This window comes from Triticum aestivum, chromosome 7A (genome assembly GCF_018294505.1).
Source record: "Triticum aestivum cultivar Chinese Spring chromosome 7A, IWGSC CS RefSeq v2.1, whole genome shotgun sequence".
Taxonomy (NCBI): domain Eukaryota; kingdom Viridiplantae; phylum Streptophyta; class Magnoliopsida; order Poales; family Poaceae; genus Triticum; species Triticum aestivum.
The window spans coordinates 415648897-415668300 of NC_057812.1; positions in this window are offsets into that span (position 1 = coordinate 415648897).

Consider the following 19404-nt stretch of genomic DNA (forward strand, 5'->3'; position numbering starts at 1 on the left):
GGCGAAAACCCGACAACAAGGAAATAAATATGACTTAGTGCCGGAAACGGCAAGAGTTGGAATACAAATAAGGTAAATTACATCCGGGGTGTTAAAAGGACTCTATCCCCACTGATGATAAGATGGCTATATATGATTTGTAACCCTAGGCCCCGAGTATGTTATAAAGCCCGGGGGCTAGTTCATCGATAGTATACAGACACACACAATGCCTGGTATTCGCGTTTACTTTGTACACACCCATATCACTAATATAAAGTACCAGGAGTAGGCTTTTTCCTCAACTGCAAGGGCCCGGACTTGGGTAAAAATTTGCCTCGTATTACCATCCAGCCTAACAGTCAGGGATATCGTACCGAATGATCTGATGGAATCATATCTGCTAACTACTAAGATATGGGGGGTGCAATGTGTGCAAGAGAGGCCTAATGATAATGTGCGTGCGGGGGGCACGTAGGCACATATATGTGCGTAAAGAGGGCTAGTAGAGACCGTGTGTGTGTATATATGCATGTGAGAGAAATAGTGTTTTCCAACTGAGATTAGTGAAAAGAGTGGTACATAGTAGTCAGAAAGAGAGAGGGAGATATATACAGAGTGTGTGCGTGAGACACCCCGACACCTCGAGATAGATTGTGAGCATGTGTGAAAGAGAAATTCCGATGTATATAAAGTGTGTGCACTTATGCGTTAGATAGAGAGATATATAGCACGTGTGTGAGAACGGGCCAAGGCATAGTGCATCTATGTGTAAAAGGCGGTTCTACGCATTAAATTAAAATATAAATGGCATTATTATTTTTGGATGAGATCATGAATTTGGAATTTACGTATGAACGAAAATTGGTCTATCAGACACCCATACTCTATTGAATTCTAGCATGTGCATGTGTTTATGTCATATTATTGATCCATAGAGTGAGAGCGGTTTGAAATACAAGCAATGCATTGCTTTTGCAATTCATATATAAACATTAATTAGTGCACTCCATGTTGTTCGTGTAAAGCACTTTATACAGTTGTCACTTACATGGATACATTCCAAATTGCTAGCTACGAAATAGAATACATGTTGAAATGAACATAATTGAGTTTTTGAAGATTCGAATTCATAGGAAGTGCATTCATCTATTTGAATCCAAGATAATGGCATTTGTAAATCAGTTCTAAAAGGGGGCATCAATCTTTGTTGTGCATTTGAACATGCTATATATTCATATGCATGTCTCACCATTTTTTTGCAACCAAGGAGATTATATCTGGAACCATGCATGAACTGAGGTAAGTTGCATATTTTTTAATATATACTCATGTACAATGTATATTCAAATGTACCCCTTCCATTCCAAAATAATCGTAGTTTTAGGACTTCCAAGAGTCAAGATTTGTGAAGTTTGACAAGTCCTGAAAGTTCAATTCAAGAGAACCGAAAACGTTAATGCTTCCACTCCCAAATATTGAACGAAGCGCCAAATAAGCCTCTAGTCACCCGAAACAGCGCGAGACTAATGTTTGGTTGTAGGAAATTATTGTCCTGACTGTGGCCCATGTAGCCTATCGGCCCGATGTCCAAAGGTCTAAACCGGGGTAGGTTTGTAACTTCACCAAGATGCCAATCTCAACCGCCTCCGAGAAACATTCATACGACATGGGCACCTAAACGTAGCTCTGAAGTTGATGATCTCAATTGCCACACACAACCATCCCAGGTGCTTGCTTTAACTTCACGCTATCAAATGAGGTTGCATGTTGTGTATGGTGTCTAGCTTGTATTGCTTCCAGTTTGGTTAAATTGCATCTGTTTAGTTTACACATTATACCTTTGATAATGACATGCCTTGCTGTTTTGATACATACTACATATGTCTATTAACCATGTTCATATGTCAAACTAATGCTCTTTTCTATCTCTCATCAATCACTTATGATGAGACAGTCACCCTAGTGGGTTACTGTGAGACGCGCTACTCCTTTAAAGAGTGTAGTGTCATCCGCCCCACATGATCCTCAAGAAACAACAAGGCTAAATGAAGATAGTCAACGTAGCTCTCTAGTTGATGACCGCAATTCCCCTACACCACCATTGCAGACGCTCGCTCTTGCTTGGCAGTGTGATATGTGGTTGCATGTTGCATATGGTGTCTACCTTGTAATGCTTCTGGTTAGGGTAAATTGCATATTCTTAGTTAACACATTATACCTATGAATTTGACATGCCTTCCTGTTTTTGGTACATACTACATGTTTCTATTAACCATGTTCTTACATCAAACTACTTTTCTTGTGTATCCCTCATCAATCACTTCTGATGAGACACCTTCAAGTTGACAGTGTAATATTGGTTGCATCTTGCATATCATTTCAAACATGTATTGCCTCTAATTTGTTGAAGTGCCACTTATAATCAGACACATCTAACTTGGCAGAGTGATTTTGGTTGGATCTTTCATATGGTGTCTAGATTGCATTTCTTCCAATTCGTTGAAATGCCTTCTGCTTAGCGTTTTTCGTACATATTCCATCCTCCTACAATGTGGTTGCCATAAATAAAAGTTGTGTTCGTCAGTATCATGCATCAACGAACTTGGAAGTGCAAATTTCAATCCTTTTTCTTGTGTGTTTACTTGACAGGGCAAAATCTAAAAGGACGAAGGCACGAAATGATGGTCATCCTTTGGAGCAACCGAAACAGATGATCTCTGCAGATTCTCCTGCTACTCCTACTATAGTGCAAGTTCCAAATCTCATCTCCCCTACTCCACAACCCCAGGTGCTTGCTCTAACATGGCAGTGTGATATCTGGTTGCATGTTGCATATGGTGCCTAGCTTGTATTGCTCCTAATTTGTTAAATTACATCTCCTTAGCTTACACATTATACATGTGAATATGACACGCCTTCCTGTTTTGGGTACATACTACATTTTCCTATCACACCATGTTCTTACATCAAACTATTGTTCTTGTGTATCCTGCATCTATCGCTTATGATGAGACAGTCACACATGTGGGTTAGTATGAGACACGCTACTCTTATAAAGAGTGTTGTTTCATCCTCTCCACATGATTCTGAAGAAATAGCAAGCCTAAATGAAGATATTGAACATAGCGATGTACTTGAATACCGTACTTCCCCTACACCACCATCGTAGGTGCTTGCTCTAACTTCGCAGTGTGATATGTTTTTGCATGTTGCATACGGTGTCTAGCTTGTGATGCTTCTAATTAGGGTAAATTGCATCTGCTTAGTTTACACATTATACCTGTGAATATGACATGCCTTCCTATTTTTGGTACACACTACATCTATTTGTTAACCATGTTCTTACAAGAAACTACCTCTCTGCTGTATCCTGCATCAATCACTTACGATGAGACACCTTTATTCGTTGCATATTGCATATTTATTTCTAGCCTGTTGCCACGTACTGCTTCTAATTTGGTCAAATACATTTGTTAGGCCACCCTTTTAATTTGGCAGAGTGATATTGGTTTCATCCTTCATATGGTTTATAGCTTGCATTGCTTCTAACTAGTTCAAACACCTTGTGCTTAGTTTACACATTATACATCATACATGTCAATATGTCATGCCGTCCTGTTTTTCATACATATTCCATCATCCTATCATGCGGCTGCCTTACATGAAAGTAGTGTTCGTCAGTATCTTGCATCAATGAGTTCTGAAGAGCAATGGAAAAATCAGAAAAGAGGAAGGAAAAGAGTAAGGAAGGTGTAACATCCTAAATTTTCAATTTGGAATGTTATACATTAGATCATCATTGCATATAATATTTTATTGCATTTTGGCTTGATCCTAGAAATTCTATGCAACTCAAGGACCCACGAAGAGAGTTGGGAATTTCGTTATTTTCATATTTGAGTTTTTCTCAAATTTTGAAAAGAGGATCATTTGATTTTAATTATTTTCTCTTCGAATATTTCTTTTATAAAAATAAAAAAGAGAGGATAAAATGACTTCCTAAAAATAAAGAAATATTGGAGATTTAATATTAAAAACAAATAAGATTTATATTTGGAGTTTTATTGCTATTTTATTTGAATTAGGAAAAAAGCGTTTTTGGAAATTGCATTTTAGGCCCAAATAAATGTTCACCTTGCCGGCATATTTGTAGAGGACGGGGAAAATTTATTTCAGTATTTTTGGAGTCTGTTTAGTATTTCTTTTCTTTCTTTTTTCTGCATGTCGGAATTAATTATTTTTTAAAAAAGAAAGGAACCGACTCCGGGCCGTACCCGAGCGGGACTCCGCTCGCGGGGGGGGGGGGGGGGCTTTATAAGCTGCGCCGGCCGAGCCCTGAAGCCCTCCAGCCACGCCCGATGCCTCGCCGACTCGCCGGAGGTAGTCGTCGCCGCCTCGATTTTCGCGAGAAAAACTGATCGGTTTTTGTTTCGAAAACCCCTGATCTGTTTTTTAGATTCGGTTTGGTTTTTTTCGGTTTAGTTATTTAGCGGACATTCGTCCGTATGTTCGTTTTAATGAACAGTTTTTGTCCGTTAGCCGCAGATAGCGAACGTTCGTTCGTTAGTCTGTTCGTCAGTTTTTCTTTTTCTCGGATTTATCATGATTATTTTCGATCGGGATTTCTAATCCGATTTTCATTTTAGTTTATCTTTTTCGCTCATTTATCAGAATCAGGCGATCAAGCGCCTAGAGTTTTGTCAGGACCCCGATTCCAAGTCACATCGATCTAGCCAGTAACACCTCATATCACTTTGCGACCTCACGCATGGTATTCCCACAGGTGTCGCCTTACCACGGCATGGGACCATTTGCGGCTTTTGGCTCACGTATATGATAGTGTCGCTAGCATCCATATGACAGAGAACCCAGGCCGACATAACTAGTCGTGAACCCAAAGTGGCACTAGCTTACGGGGACATGCATACATGAATCAACATCGACCATGTCGGTCAACAGCGTGTGAATCCGGGCTGTAGCACTGGGCTAACAGGACTCCGGTGAACCGGGCTGTAGCAGGCTAGGCAGGACTCTGGATGTCACCGTGTGACATTTCCCCGAAGGGACAGACACAGGAACAAAGTGAATCACATGTCGGCCAGTCAAGTGTTCCGGAGCAGTAGTGCTGGGCTAGCAGGACTCCGGTGAACCGGGTTGTAGCGGACTACTATGGCTCATGGAAGCACAAGACTAATTTCCCCATAAGAGAGGCTACCAAGGATAAACAACTAGGTTGTCGGATCCCACACATACCAAGCATTTCAATCATACACACAATATTCTCAATATGTGCAACACAATATGGCATCACAACAAGACTCTATGACTCAGAGTATTTATTCATTAGGCTCCGAGGAGCGAGATATTACAAACATGGGTCTCATGACCCAACAATCATAGCATACAATCAAAGCACATGCCGAAGCTTAACATGTCTGAATACAGACATCTATAAATGAAAAAGGCTGAGAAGCCTGACTATCTACCAGATCCTGCCGAGGGCACAAGATCGTAGCTGAGTTATCAAGCTAAACGTCGAAGTCCACACGGAACTACTAGCGAGACTGACGTCTCTGCAAAACATAAATAGGCAAACGTGAGTACAAATGTACCCAGCAAGACTTACATCAGAACTATCTACATATGCATCGGTATCAACAAAGGGGTGGTGGAGTTTAACTGCAGCAAGCCAGCTTTGACTCGGTGGCTATCCTGAACTACGACTGCAAGTAACTCTTTTGAGGTGACGCACACAAGTCCACAAATTCACCATATCAATACTCCACTATGGATCCGCTCCCATCTCCCTACGAGAACGCCATCCATAGCACTCACGCTTATCTTGCGCATTTTAGAGTATCCACTTTCACTTGTCTATGAACTATGCAAGGGGTCCAAGTTTCCATATCCAAGGAATCCGGCTATTCGAATAGATAATGATAACCCTGCAGGGGTGTACTTCTTCATGTATGCTCTCGCCACTTATCGCCCTGTACACGTCATGTACCTCGGCAACCTTCAACTGGAAGCCGGGCGAGGGAGTCGGCCACGACCTGACTAACCAACAAGTCTCTAGTCCAGGTTTATCGCCTATTTGGATTCCATCCGCAAGGAGATCCGGCTGGGGTGTCGCTCACGGCCCCAAACGATGTGTGCAGGGTTCCCAAGCCCACCATCCGGGTGCCACTTGGTACACCGTGCCACTGTGCCTAGTCTGTCCCAAGCCCACCTGTAATGGGTGCCACTTGGTAGACTACTAACACTACCTACAAACACCAGAAACTAGTTGCAACTCCTGGACAAAGATCGAGTTAATTAATAAGCCTAGAGGGGTCGAGTTACCCGAACCCAATGTGTGGTAGTAACTGTTCATGGATCACAAATGCATAACTCAGTTCCTAAGGACGGCTGCAATGAGACAACCCACCATGTACTCCTACATGGCCTCTCACCGATACCTTTACCAAATCGTGTTCACACACTTAGCCCTCAACGGTAGGACATGTTCACCACGTTCCAATTCATTCCCGATGAATCAGACCGGACTCAACTCTAAGCAGTAGCAGGCATGACAACAAGCATGAATGAGTAGGCACATCAGGGCTCAAACAATTCCTACTCATGCTAGTGGGATTCATCTATTTACTGTGGCAATGACAGGTCATGCAGAGGAAAGGGGTTCAGCTACCGCAGCCTGAATAGTTGAAATGGTGTTGTCCTAATGCAGTAAAAGAGAGCAGGGGCGAGAGAGTGGGATTGTATCGGAATGAACAAGGGTTTTTTGCTTGCTTGGCACTTTTGAAGATGATATAACTCTTCATCGGTGTCATCGAACTCATCGTCGGAACGAATGTCTACTGAGAGGGAACAACCACCCGCAAACACAAAAGGAACCGCAATCAATGCAATGCACATACATATGAATGATATGTCATATTAAGGTACTGAATTGACCTAGTGCAACAGTTAGCCATATTCATTGAAGTGGAATTCAAACCTATAGCAAATTCCAACTCCAAAACCAATTACCATTTATTCCATAATCATGAATTGTCCTATTCAATGAGGTTAACTTGTTCAAACATGCATGAAAATGGTACAGATGGATTCCTTGAATTTTTCTGATAATTTTTCATATATAATTTATTTCATTTGGAGTTACGGTTGATTTTCTATGATTTTTAGAAGTTACAACTATTTTCTGGAATTTCCTGGATTAAATTTAATCCAGAAAATTATTTACTGCATCAGTCTGATGCCAGTGTGACATCATCAGGTCAACAACGTCAGCCCAGGTCAAACCTGACGCTGGGACCCACATGTCATTGGCTCTGTACTAACAGAGAGTTAGTTTGTTAAACTAAAATAGCCAGGGGTTAGTTTAGTGTGTGGGGCCCGGTGTCAGTTGGTGTGGGTTCAATTAGTGACCCACGTCGGATGCGCCGGCGGTTAGACGATGGCGACGACCCAGAGCGGCGGTGGCTCACCGGAGTGGCGCTAGGGGCAGCGACTGGGTGCGCTGAGGGCACCAGGAGGTAGCCCGCGCTCCCGCGCATCTAGCGGAGGCAGCAGCAGGTCACGGGGTGTCCGGAGTCGACGACGGCGAGCACCGGGGCGGCTACCGGAGATCAGGCGTCAGCGGAAACAACGCTACAACACATGGCAGGAGCAACGGATGAGTGTTCTAGACTCCTGACGGTGTTCTGAGCATGTTGCAGTGCTCGGTTGCGGTCATAACTGGCTCTCGCCGCGGCGGTGATGAAGCATGACAGCGGCGAGCTTTCGGGTCCGATGGGGCAGCTAGCTAGGGGACGAAAATGAGCTCAGGGAGCAGGGGGAAACAGCGGAGCTCACCGTAGGGTCGAGGCGAAGCTTAGCTGGGTCGAGGAGGCGGCAGAGACGGCAAACCGACGGCGGCGGTCGTCGGATGCCGAGGACGATGATGACGGCATAGTCGGTGGTGCAGGCCATCTGGGCTTGCGCTTGTTGATGGGGAAGCTTCCCAGCGTCGAGGCGGACGGTGGGGACGACGCGGAGAGGCGTGGGGTCGGCTGTGGCCGCGGTGGTGCTTGTCGGCGGCCTCGGGTGCGTTTGGTGAGCTCGGGGAAGGGGAGCAGAGGAAGGGGAAGAGCTCGAGGGGGAGTGTGAGAGACCCAGGGGGTCGCGTAGCGTCGGCAGAGGCGAGGGGGAAGCAGGAAGCGGCAAGCAGGAGCTGGCGCAGCTCGGCTATGCGCTCTCCATGCAGCTGCCTCGCCTTCTGGTAGAAGGTTGAAGAAGGCGCTGTGCTGGCTGGGCTGCACAGTGTTGGGCCGGCTGGGCACCAGGTAAGTTGACCCAGGTACTTCTCTCCTTCTCTCTTATTTCTGTTTTCTAATTTCCGCAGATGTTTTGAATTTGGTTTGCTAACCAAATTATTTTTTGCAGCTTCTGGAAATAATTGTGGATGCAAAATGGTTTAACCCAGAGCTCCACAAGAAGTTTCAGAATTATTGGAGCAATAAAAATATTTATAGGATTTATTTGCTCCAACTCAAATACATTAGTGGATTAAATCAAAGCCCAAATAGTTCCCTAAAAATGTTCACTATTTTTGGCTTGGATCAAAACCCTTGCCAAAATTATCAAACATTAATTAAGGCATTTTTGGGTTCATTGAAAAATATTCTTTTGGTTGACCCTAGTTTTCAAAGGAGTGCTAGGGTTTGTTAATCCCCATTTCAACTTAAATAGAATTTAAACATGATGCAACAAGATGCAAAACACCAGGCAGTACCATAAGCTAGGGATGTGACAGCTCACCCCCACTAAACAAGAATCTCGTCCCGCGATTCAAGATGTGAGGTAAGAAGACAGAGGGGATACAAAGCTAGCACGATCTTCATGATCCAAGTGCCCTCATCGAAGATGTTGATTCGTTCTACCACATGATCTTGACATCTTTGCCTTCGAGGTCTTCATCTAGCATGATGACGATAGAGAAAAACTCTACAAGATTTGATCTTCATAAAGATCGAACGGGTCACGAACAACTCGAATTGGATGAAAGAATGCCTCTTGAGCTAAAACACAAGACACTCATCGGGGTGAAAGGAAATAGATGGCGATGGCTCGATTTGGTAGGAAACAATTCCATGCTTAAGAGGGTGGTGAGAGATTGTCGACGTAGCGAGGAGTGGAGTTGCCATGATCCCATAACGAGACATCTTAAAGAAGGTGACTCGTAGAAATATTCCCTTAAGTGGCAAAAAGAATTACTTTTGATACGGAGATCATCGAAACTCTCTATACCAGCCTAAGGCAATTCACCAACAATCATTTGGTGAAGTTCAGAGGAATGGCATACCCGGACTAGAATGGATGATGTGGACTACCTTGTTGAAGACAACGCAAGGGATGATTTTGTTTGCGCGTGCTCTCAAGAACTTGAGCATTTCCATAATCATCAAGGTTCTACCAACATCCGTGGCAAGGATCCTGGCAACACGACATACTACCATGATGACTAGTGATGGATGATGCGGATACAAAGGAAGATAACACCTTCTCAGACCTTCCCTTAGCGAGGCTAAGGGAACAGAATCTGGACGATCGACCAGGAGACATTTAGCACTCTGCTTCTAATGTTCTCCTTGATGTGCTAGCGTAATCCATTCATAGATATGGTTTGATATCTAGAACATCAAGTAAAAGGTCGGACTTCGGAAGCTCAAGAATCCATAAGGAATAACTACGGAGGCAGATCCTGCGAGATCCTTATGGGGAGGTGACCAACTTCTTCAACCAAGATACTACAATAATAGGCCTTCCGGCTAGGTGTGTTGGCCACGACATCCACGTTACCGGTTACAGAGAGACCAACATTATAGTTCTTGGAGTATGTTCCAACCATCATATCTGCCTGAGATTCAGATCCGATTGGTGATAGGATACTTCAGACTCAGCATGTCTAAAAGAAAGTCTGCAACACAAGTCGATGAGATGGCATTGCAAGATTCTCGGGAAATGAACTATGATAGCAAGCTCCAAAACATGAGCTGGTTCTGCTACAAACCTATGAACATGATGTCCAAGACAAGCATGATCACATAGTAGTCTTACAATAAAACACTACCGGGTTCAGATGGGGAACCATCATTGAAATAGCGAAGTCTTGTGCATGTCCGTCTGGGCCCTTCGCGAATAGCATTTAAACTTCTTATCCTTGATCAAATCAATCAGTGGCTTCGTGTGCTAGGGATACATATAGAATGGAGGTTGCAAGTCTCCAGGCCATAGAATACTTCGCACATGTGCATGACTGACTTGGGATGATTCCAGAGGAAGCAAAACTAACTTTCTCGAATTCATGGTGGCAACTTTCACCTAATGCACGTGAATCAAAGGTAGTCATTTCTTTCATCCAAACATATGCTTCATGAACGAAAAACGAAGAAATGCTTACACAAGTTTCCAACACTAGCTTGATGTTCGACATGAGCCATGGAGAAGATAAGATGCTGCTGATGGGCTCAACAACAAATCATAAAGATTTCCATGAAGATGGAATTCCACAACTATGTGAACAAAGCAATAGCATTGGTCAGAACAAATGATATAATGGTGTATGCTCGAGGATCAACCACGAGTAAGACAACACTACGAACATCATTGGTTCTGATTTGATTTGGTGATAGCCCATACTCAAATCAAAGTTTTGACAAGACAATAGGTCCAATAACTAATCACGAGGACCAATTGATGAAAATATCATCTTTCTTCAACACACACACACACACAAAAGATATCCCTTGACACGAACTAAGTCAGACAAGCTTTTATCTTCCAACTCTCCAAGTTGTTGTTTGGCTTAACCTACTAGCTTAGGGGTATCCAACACAGATTCTTGGAGAATGGGTGGTTTGGAGGAAAACTAACATGATCACGAACTCAACATAGCGGTCAGGTGACAACCTGGTAATACTTTCGAGAAGATATTCGGAACATCATGAACCACTGATATGTTACTAAGCTCGAGAACAATCTTGCTTTTCAGAGCAAGACGATATGATCAAATAAGCAAGGGATTGAATAATCCTAACTCATTGATCGAAGAGTGCACCGAAATAAGGGCTAGGTAGCACAATCTATCTTAGAATGATGATTCAGTAACCAACATGCTAAGAACGAGAATATTGTCCAATTACTACCAAGCAACTAGTGGCTAGGAGTATTGATTTCACACATCACGGTTCACTTGTCGGCATTACGGTTGCAACAACACGGAATCGAGGAATGAAAAATGATGGCAAGAAGTATCACTGCATCAAGAGTTCATGAGAGATGGTGCAATTCTCATGACAATCCTGACATAAAGGGGGTAGTACTCTGAGATAGAACAGAGCAAAAACTGGATTAGCATTTTGATCTGCGAAATACAACTACTTTGACCAGTCCAAGAAATGGATGAGGTGCTGGAGTTTGTTTCTCCTAGTCATTCCAGAATAGAATGGCTTGATGGACCGCAAGAATAATAGGCCTCGATAACACGAATGCACAACTAGTCCCGACTATCAATTGATAGACAAAGGTCAGAATACAACTAAAGAGAGGCAACTCAAAGGAACATAAGTTTTTCTGAGTTGTGGATGCATAGATTAGTATGTCGAACCAAGTTCAACATATTTCTTCCGGATAACCCATGCAAAGAAGGTAGAACTGGCAGAGTCACATCATAGAATCGAGAACTCGTCAAGATCACTCTTATTGTGATCTTTTGGTTCAACGACTTCCGCCAAGGATGGTTCATGGTATTAGGAAGAATGATATACCATGGACCTCGAGGACTATCACAAGGTTACTAATATCTTAAGGGAACTAGCAAATACCAACAACATGAAGTAGGGTGAATCTTGGGTCAAGAACCCAGGAGTAGAATACCTACTACTAAATGGCATCACGGGATGCTTTCGAGAATGGTGGCCAGAATCATCACACTGGGAACACAAAACATTGCTAGATTACTAGGTGACTCCCTAAGACACCTAGGGTCATAATAATAGCTCCAACATATATGTCGAGGCAATAGAGTACCTCAACTCACCGATTAGTGTGGTTGAACTGGCCCAAAGGGACATCGGGAACGGAAAGAAGGGATTTGCAAATGCATTAGACTTTTTAGAAACCTGGGATGACTCGGACAGCATAACGGCTGTAAATGCTCGAAAAGATTTGAGACATCCTGCAAAATGGTGGCATAACCACTTAACATCGCAATATCAAGTTTCCAAGTCCAGTTATGAACATATGAAAGTAGTAGGAACTGAACTAAGGCTTGAACTCAACAATCCTGGACAACTACGGTTTAGTAACACGTCATCCTAAGAGATAGAAAAGAAGCCTAGTTCTTAATCCCCGTAGAAAAGAAGAGGTTGACTCAGATCAGAAGGGCATAAGGTAAAGGAGTAAAAAGAACCTTACGTTCCCTTCCACAATCAATTCCCTTACATAACTAAAGCATTTCTAGACACAACTTCGACTGGTTTGGCTTCATAATCCTTCAGGCAGTCAGACTCTGATACCAAAGCTATCAGGACCCTGATTCCAAGTCACATCGATCTAGCCGGTAACACCTCATATCACTTTGCGGCCTCACGCACGGTATACCCACGGGTGTCACCTTACCATGGCCCGGGACCGTTTGCGCCTTTTGTCTCACATATATGATAGTGTGGCTAGCATCCATATGACAGAGAACCCATGCCAACATGACTAGTCGTGAACCCAAAGTGGCACTAGCTTACGGGGACAGGCATACATGAATCAACATCGAGCATGTCGATCAAAAACATGTGAATCCGGGCTGTAGCACTGGGCTAACAGGACTGTGGTGAACCGGGCTGTTGCAGGCTAGGCAGGACTCCGGATGTCACCCCATGACATTTCCCCGAAGGGACAGACACAGGAACGAAGTGAATCACATGCCGACCAGTCAAGTGTTCCCAAGCAGCAGTGTTGGGCTAGCAGGACTCCGGTGAACCAGGCTGTAGCAGACTATGATGGCTCATGGAAGCACAAGACTACATTTCCCCATAAGCGAGGCTACCAAGGATAAACAACTAGGTTGTCAGATCCCACACATACCAAGCATTTCAATCATACACACAATATGCTAAATATGTGCAATACAGCATGGCATCACAACAAGACTCTACGACTTAGAGTATTTATTCATTAGGCTCCGAGGTGCGAGATATTACAAACATGGGTCTCATGACCCAACAATCATAGCATACAATCAAAGCACATGCCGAAGCTTAACATGTCTGAGTACAGACATCTATAAATGAAAAAGGCTGAGAAGCCTGACTATCTACCAGATCCTGCCGAGGGCACAAGATCGTAGCTGAGGTATCAAGCTAAACGTCGAAGTCCACATGGAACTACTAGCGAGACTGACATCTCTGCAAAACATAAATAGGCAAACGTGAGTACAAATGTACCCAGCAAGACTTACATCAGAACTATCTACATATGCATCGGTATCAACAAAGGGGTGGTGGAGTTTAACTGCAGCAAGCCAGCTTTGACTCGGTGGCTATCCTGAACTACGACTGCAAGTAACTCTTTTGAGGTGGCGCACACGAGTCCACAAATTCACCATATCAATACTCCACTATGGATCCGCTCCCGTCTCCCTACGAGAACGCCATCCATAGCACTCACGCTTATCTTGCGCATTTTAGAGTATCCACTTTCACTTGTCTATGAACTATGCAAGGGGTCCAAGTTTCCATATCCGAGGAATCCTGCAGGGGTGTACTTCTTCACAAACACTCTCGCCACTTATCGCCCTGTACACGTCATGTACCTCGGCAACCTTCAAGCGGAAGCCGGGCGAGGGAGTCGGCCACGACCTGACTAACCAACAAGTCTCTAGTCCAGGTTTATCGCCTATTCGGGTTCCATCTGCAAGGAGATCCCGCCGGGGTGTCGCTCACGGCCCCAAACAATGTGTGCAGGGTTCCCAAGCCCACCATCCGGGTGCCACTTGGTACACCGTGCCACTAGGCCTAGTCTGTCCCAAGCCCACCTGTACCGGGTGCCACTTGGTAGACTACTAACACTACCTACAAACACCAGAAACTAGTTGCAACACCTGGACAGAGATCGAGTTGATTAATAAGCTGAGAGGGGTCGAGTTACCGGAACCCAATGTGTGGTAGTAACTATTCATGGATCACAAACACAGAACTCAGTTCCTAAGGACGGTTGCAATGAGACAACCCACCATGTACTCCTACATGGCCTCTCACCGCTACCTTTACCAAATCGTGTTCACACACTTAGCCCTCAACGGTAGGACATGTTCACCACGTTCCAATTCATTCCCGATGAATCAGACCGGACTCAACTCTAAAAAGTTGCAGGCATGATAACAAGCATGAATGAGTAGGCACATCAGGGCTCAAACAATTCCTACTCATGCTAGTGGGTTTCATCTATTTACTGTGGCAATGACAGGTCATGCAGAGGAAAGGGGTTCAGCTACCGCGGCATGTAACAGTTGAAACGGTGTTGTCCTAATGCAGTAAAAGAGAGCAGGAGTGAGAGAGTGGGATTGTATCGGAATGAACAAGGGGGTTTTGCTTGCCTGGAACTTCTGAAGATGATATAACTCTTCATCGGTGTCATCGAACTCATCGTCGGAACGAACGTCTACCGAGAGGGAACAACCGCCGGCAAACACAAAAGGAACCGCAATCATTGCAATGCACATACATATGAATGATATGTCATATTAAGGTACTGAATTGACCTAGTGCAACAGTTAGCCATATTCATTGAAGTGGAATTCAAACCTATAGCAAATTCCAACTCCAAAACCAATTACCATTTATTCCATAATCATGAATTGTCCTATTCAATGAGGTTAACTTGTTCAAACATGCATGAAAATGGTACAGATGGATTCCTTGAATTTTTCTGATAATTTTTCATATATAATTTATTTCATTTGGAGTTACGGTTGATTTTCTATGATTTTTAGAAGTTACAACTATTTTCTGGAATTTCCTGGATTAAATTTAATCCAGAAAATTATTTACTGCATCAGTCTGACGCCAGTGTGACATCATCAGGTCAACAGCGTCAGCCCAAGTCAAACCTGACGCTGGGACCCACGTGTCATTGGCTCTGTACTAACAGAGAGTTAGTTTGTTAAACTAAAATAGCCAGGGGTTAGTTTAGTGTGTGGGGCCCGGTGTCAGTGGGTGTGGGTTCAATTAGTGGCGCCATTAGCCACTAATGACACCCACGTCGGATGCGCCAGCAGTTAGACGATGGTGACGACCCAGAGCGGCGGTGGCTCACCGGAGTGGCGCTAGGGGCAGCGGCTGGGTGCACTGAGGGCACCAGGAGGTAGCCCGCGCTCCCGCGCATCCAGCGGAGGCAGCAGCAGGTCACGGGGTGTCCGGAGTCAACGACGGCGAGCACCGGGGCGGCGGCCGGAGATCGGGCGTCGGTGGAAACGACGCTACAGCACATGGCAACGGATGAGTGTTCTAGACTCTTGACGGCGTTCTGAGCATGTTGCAGTGCTCGGTTGCGGTCATAACTGGCTCTCGCCACGGCGGTGATGAAGCATGACGGCGCCGAGCTTTCGGGTCCGACGGGGCAGCTAGCTAGGGGACGAAAACGAGCTCAGGGAGCAGGGGAAAATGGCGGAGCTCACCGTAGGGTTGAGGCGAAGCTTAGCTGGGTCGAGGAGGCGGCAGAGATGGCAAACCGACGGCGGCGGTCGTCGGATGCTGAGGATGATGACGACGGCATATTCGGTGGTGCAGGCCATCCGGGCTTGCGCTTGTTGAGGGGGAAGCTTCCCAGCGTCGAGGCGGACGGCGGGGACGACGTGGAGAGGCGCGGGGTTGGCTATGGCCGCGGCGGTGCTCGTCGGCGGCCTCTGGTGCGTTCGGTGAGCTCGGGGAAGGGGAGCAGAGGAAGGGGAAGAGCTCGAGGGGGAGTGTGAGAGACCCAGGGGGTCGCGTGGCGTCGGCAGAGGCGAGGGGGAAGCAGGAGGCAGCAAGCAGGAGCTGGCGCAGCTCGGCTGTGCACTCTCCACGCAGCTGCCTCGCCTTCTGGCAGAAGGTTGAAGGAGGTGCGCTGGCTGGGCTGCATAGTGTTGGGCCTGCTGGGTGCCAGGTAAGTTGACTTAGGTACTTCTCTCCTTCTCTCTTATTTCTGTTTTCTAATTTCTGCAGATGTTTTGAATTTGGTTTGCTAACCAAATTATTTTTTGCAGCTTCTGGAAATAATTGTGGATGCAAAATGGTTTAACCTAGAGCTCCACAAGAAGTTTCAGAATTATTGGAGCAATAAAAATATTTATAGTATTTATTTGCTCCAACTCAAATACATTAGTGGATTAAATCAAAGCCCAAATAATTCCCTAAAAATGTTCACTATTTTTGGCTTGGATCAAAACCCTTGCCAAAATTATCAAACATTAATTAAGGCATTTTTGGGTTCATTAAAAAATATTCTTTTGGTTGACCCTAGTTTTCAAAATAGTGCTAGGGTTTGTTAATCCCCATTTCAACTTAAATAGAATTTAAACATGATGCAACAAGATGCAAAACACTAGGCAGTACCATAAGCTAGGGATGTGACAGCTTTATCTCGAAGCCCTCTTTCTGTTTAACCAACTTAAACAAGTTTTTGCTACTGTAAAATTTGACTTTAGTCCAGATAAGTAATCGGAGCTTGTTTCTTTCGCGGTTTGAGTTTCATTGCTTCATTTGATTTGATTCTTTTTGCAAACCGGAGTTCTTAAGTTGAAATTTCTGGTTAGATCTTCTTATTTGAGTTTTACCCATGCTTCTTGCTTGATTGCTTATTGTATGCTTGTTTGTTTGTGATAGAGTACCCGTAGTGCGAAGCGTGCTACTACGACTCTCTAGGTTTCACGGATCATCAGCAAGGCAAGTAATACTTTGATCATACCTCTTTACTACCCAGTTCTTATTGCATTAGATCAAGCCTCAAACAATTGCATGGTTAGGATCCGAATAAATTGTGGTTGGGAAGTAGATGAGGTAGTACCTATTCACCTATTTCATTATCAAACCCTGGGAGTTACTTCTATGTTGCTTATATGGCTATGATATGCTAGTAGACATGGTTTGGGTTTGAGTGTATTCATGACAAATGTGAGTTGTTAATTTAATGGTTAACTTAAGGTGGCGACTTTAATACACATCTGGGTGGACTGAGGCACCTGGGTGAATCGAATATGGTGAATCATGTGCCTCTTGCAAAATTAACTTCTTGATCTCCGAATCATTAGGCACATAAACACGGTCTTCAAACCATAGGGTATCGTGCTCATCCTCACGAAATCCCTTAGCTTTTCCTTTGCTCATTTTCTCCTTAATAGAGGCAATCTCCTTGTCAGTCCTTTGAGCTTCTCTGATCTTATCCATCAAGGTAGACCGAATCTCCAATGTTGCTACATAGCCTCTCGGAACTATCTCCAAACATAGCTCACGAAGATTTCCAGTTAACTCCCTTGGTAAATCTCCCGTCATTAAGGTGTTGACATGGCTTTTACGGCTCAACACATCATCTACTACGTTAGCCTTTCCGGGGTGATAATGTAATCTCATATCATAATCCTTGATGAGCTCCAACCATCTTCTTTGCCTGAGATTCAACTCTTTCTGCGTGAAAATATACTTCAAACTATTGTGATCCGTGTACACCTCACAATGGTTTCCAATGAGAAAGTGTCTCCAGGTTTTCAATGCATGCACTATGGCTGCTAACTCCAAATCATGCGTAGCATAATTCAACTCATGAGGCTTAATATGTAGTGAGGCATATGAAACAACTCTTCCTTCTTTCATAAGCACCGCTCCAAGTCCTTGAGGTGAAGTGTCGCAATACACCTCATAATCCTTGGTCTGATCTAGAAAAATCAACACAGGTGATGTAACCAGATGTTTCTTCAACTCCTGGAAACTAGCCTCACACTCCTCGGTCCATTTGAACTTGGTATCCTTCTTCAACAACTCTGTCATAGGCTTCGCAATCTTTGAGAAATTCTCAATGAATCTCCGGTAGTATCCTGCGAGTCCAAGAAAACTCCGGATCTCTCCAACTGTTGTTGGCGCTTCCCAATTGGTCACAGTATCAACTTTAGTGGGATCTACTGCTATACCTTCTCCGGATATAACGTGTCCGAGAAATCCGACTTCCTTCAACCAAAACTCACATTTGCTAAACTTGGCATATAATTGATGTTCTCTGAGCTTTCCAAGTACCAAACGCAAATGCTCCTTATGCTCCTCTTCGTTCTTTGAGTAAACCAGGATATCATCAATGAACACTACAACGAACTTATCCAGAAACTCCATAAACACCTTGTTCATCATGTTCATGAAATATGCAGGTGCGTTAGTCAGACCAAATGACATAACGGTATACTCGTACAACACATACCTAGTGGTAATATCCGTCTTAGGTATATCCTGTTCTCGAATCTTCAACTGGTGGTATCCTGATCGCAGATCGATCTTGGAAAATACATTAGCTCCTTGCAATCGATCAAATATATCATTGATCATCGGTAGTGGGTACTTGTTCTTGATGGTTACTTCATTCAATCATCGATAATCAACAACCATCCTTAACGATCCATCCTTCTTTTCCACTAGAAGTACTGGCGATCCCCAAGGCAAAGAACTTGGGCGAATATATCTTTTATCTAGTAACTCCTTAATCTGCTTCTTAATCTCCACCAAATCCTTTGCGGACATCCTATATGGTCTCTTTGATATTGGCCCTGTGCCTGGCAAAAGCTCAATCGAAAACTCAATATCTCTATCCGGTGGCATGCCTGGCAATTCCTCTGGAAATACATCAGGGAAATCCTTCACCACTGGTACTTCCTCCTGCACAACTCCTGTTAAACAATTTACTTGAGTCCTCTTTGGCACATGCCGTGATACATACTTTATCCTTCTTCCTTCTGGGGTGGTAAGCAAAATTGACTTACTGGCACATTCAATATTCCCTTCATACTTTGACAACCAATCCATGCCTAATATCACATCCAATCCTTGAGATTCCAACACTATTAGGTCTGAGGGAAACACGTAGTTACCAATCCTTAATGGTAACCGATCACACCATAGGCTAGCCATATACTCTGCTCCAGGCGAGGTTACTAACATGGGTGACCTAAGGGCTTGGGTTGGCAGTTTATACTTATCCACAAATCCCCTTGATATGTATGAATGCGATGCACCAGTATCAAAAAGAACGAGTGCAGTAAAGGACTTAATCGAAAACTTACCGATTACTGCATCCGGCTGCTCTTCAACCTCCTCCACGTTAACATGGTTCACCTGTCCCCTGTTGAAAGGGTCCGGCTTCTTCCCAGAGCTT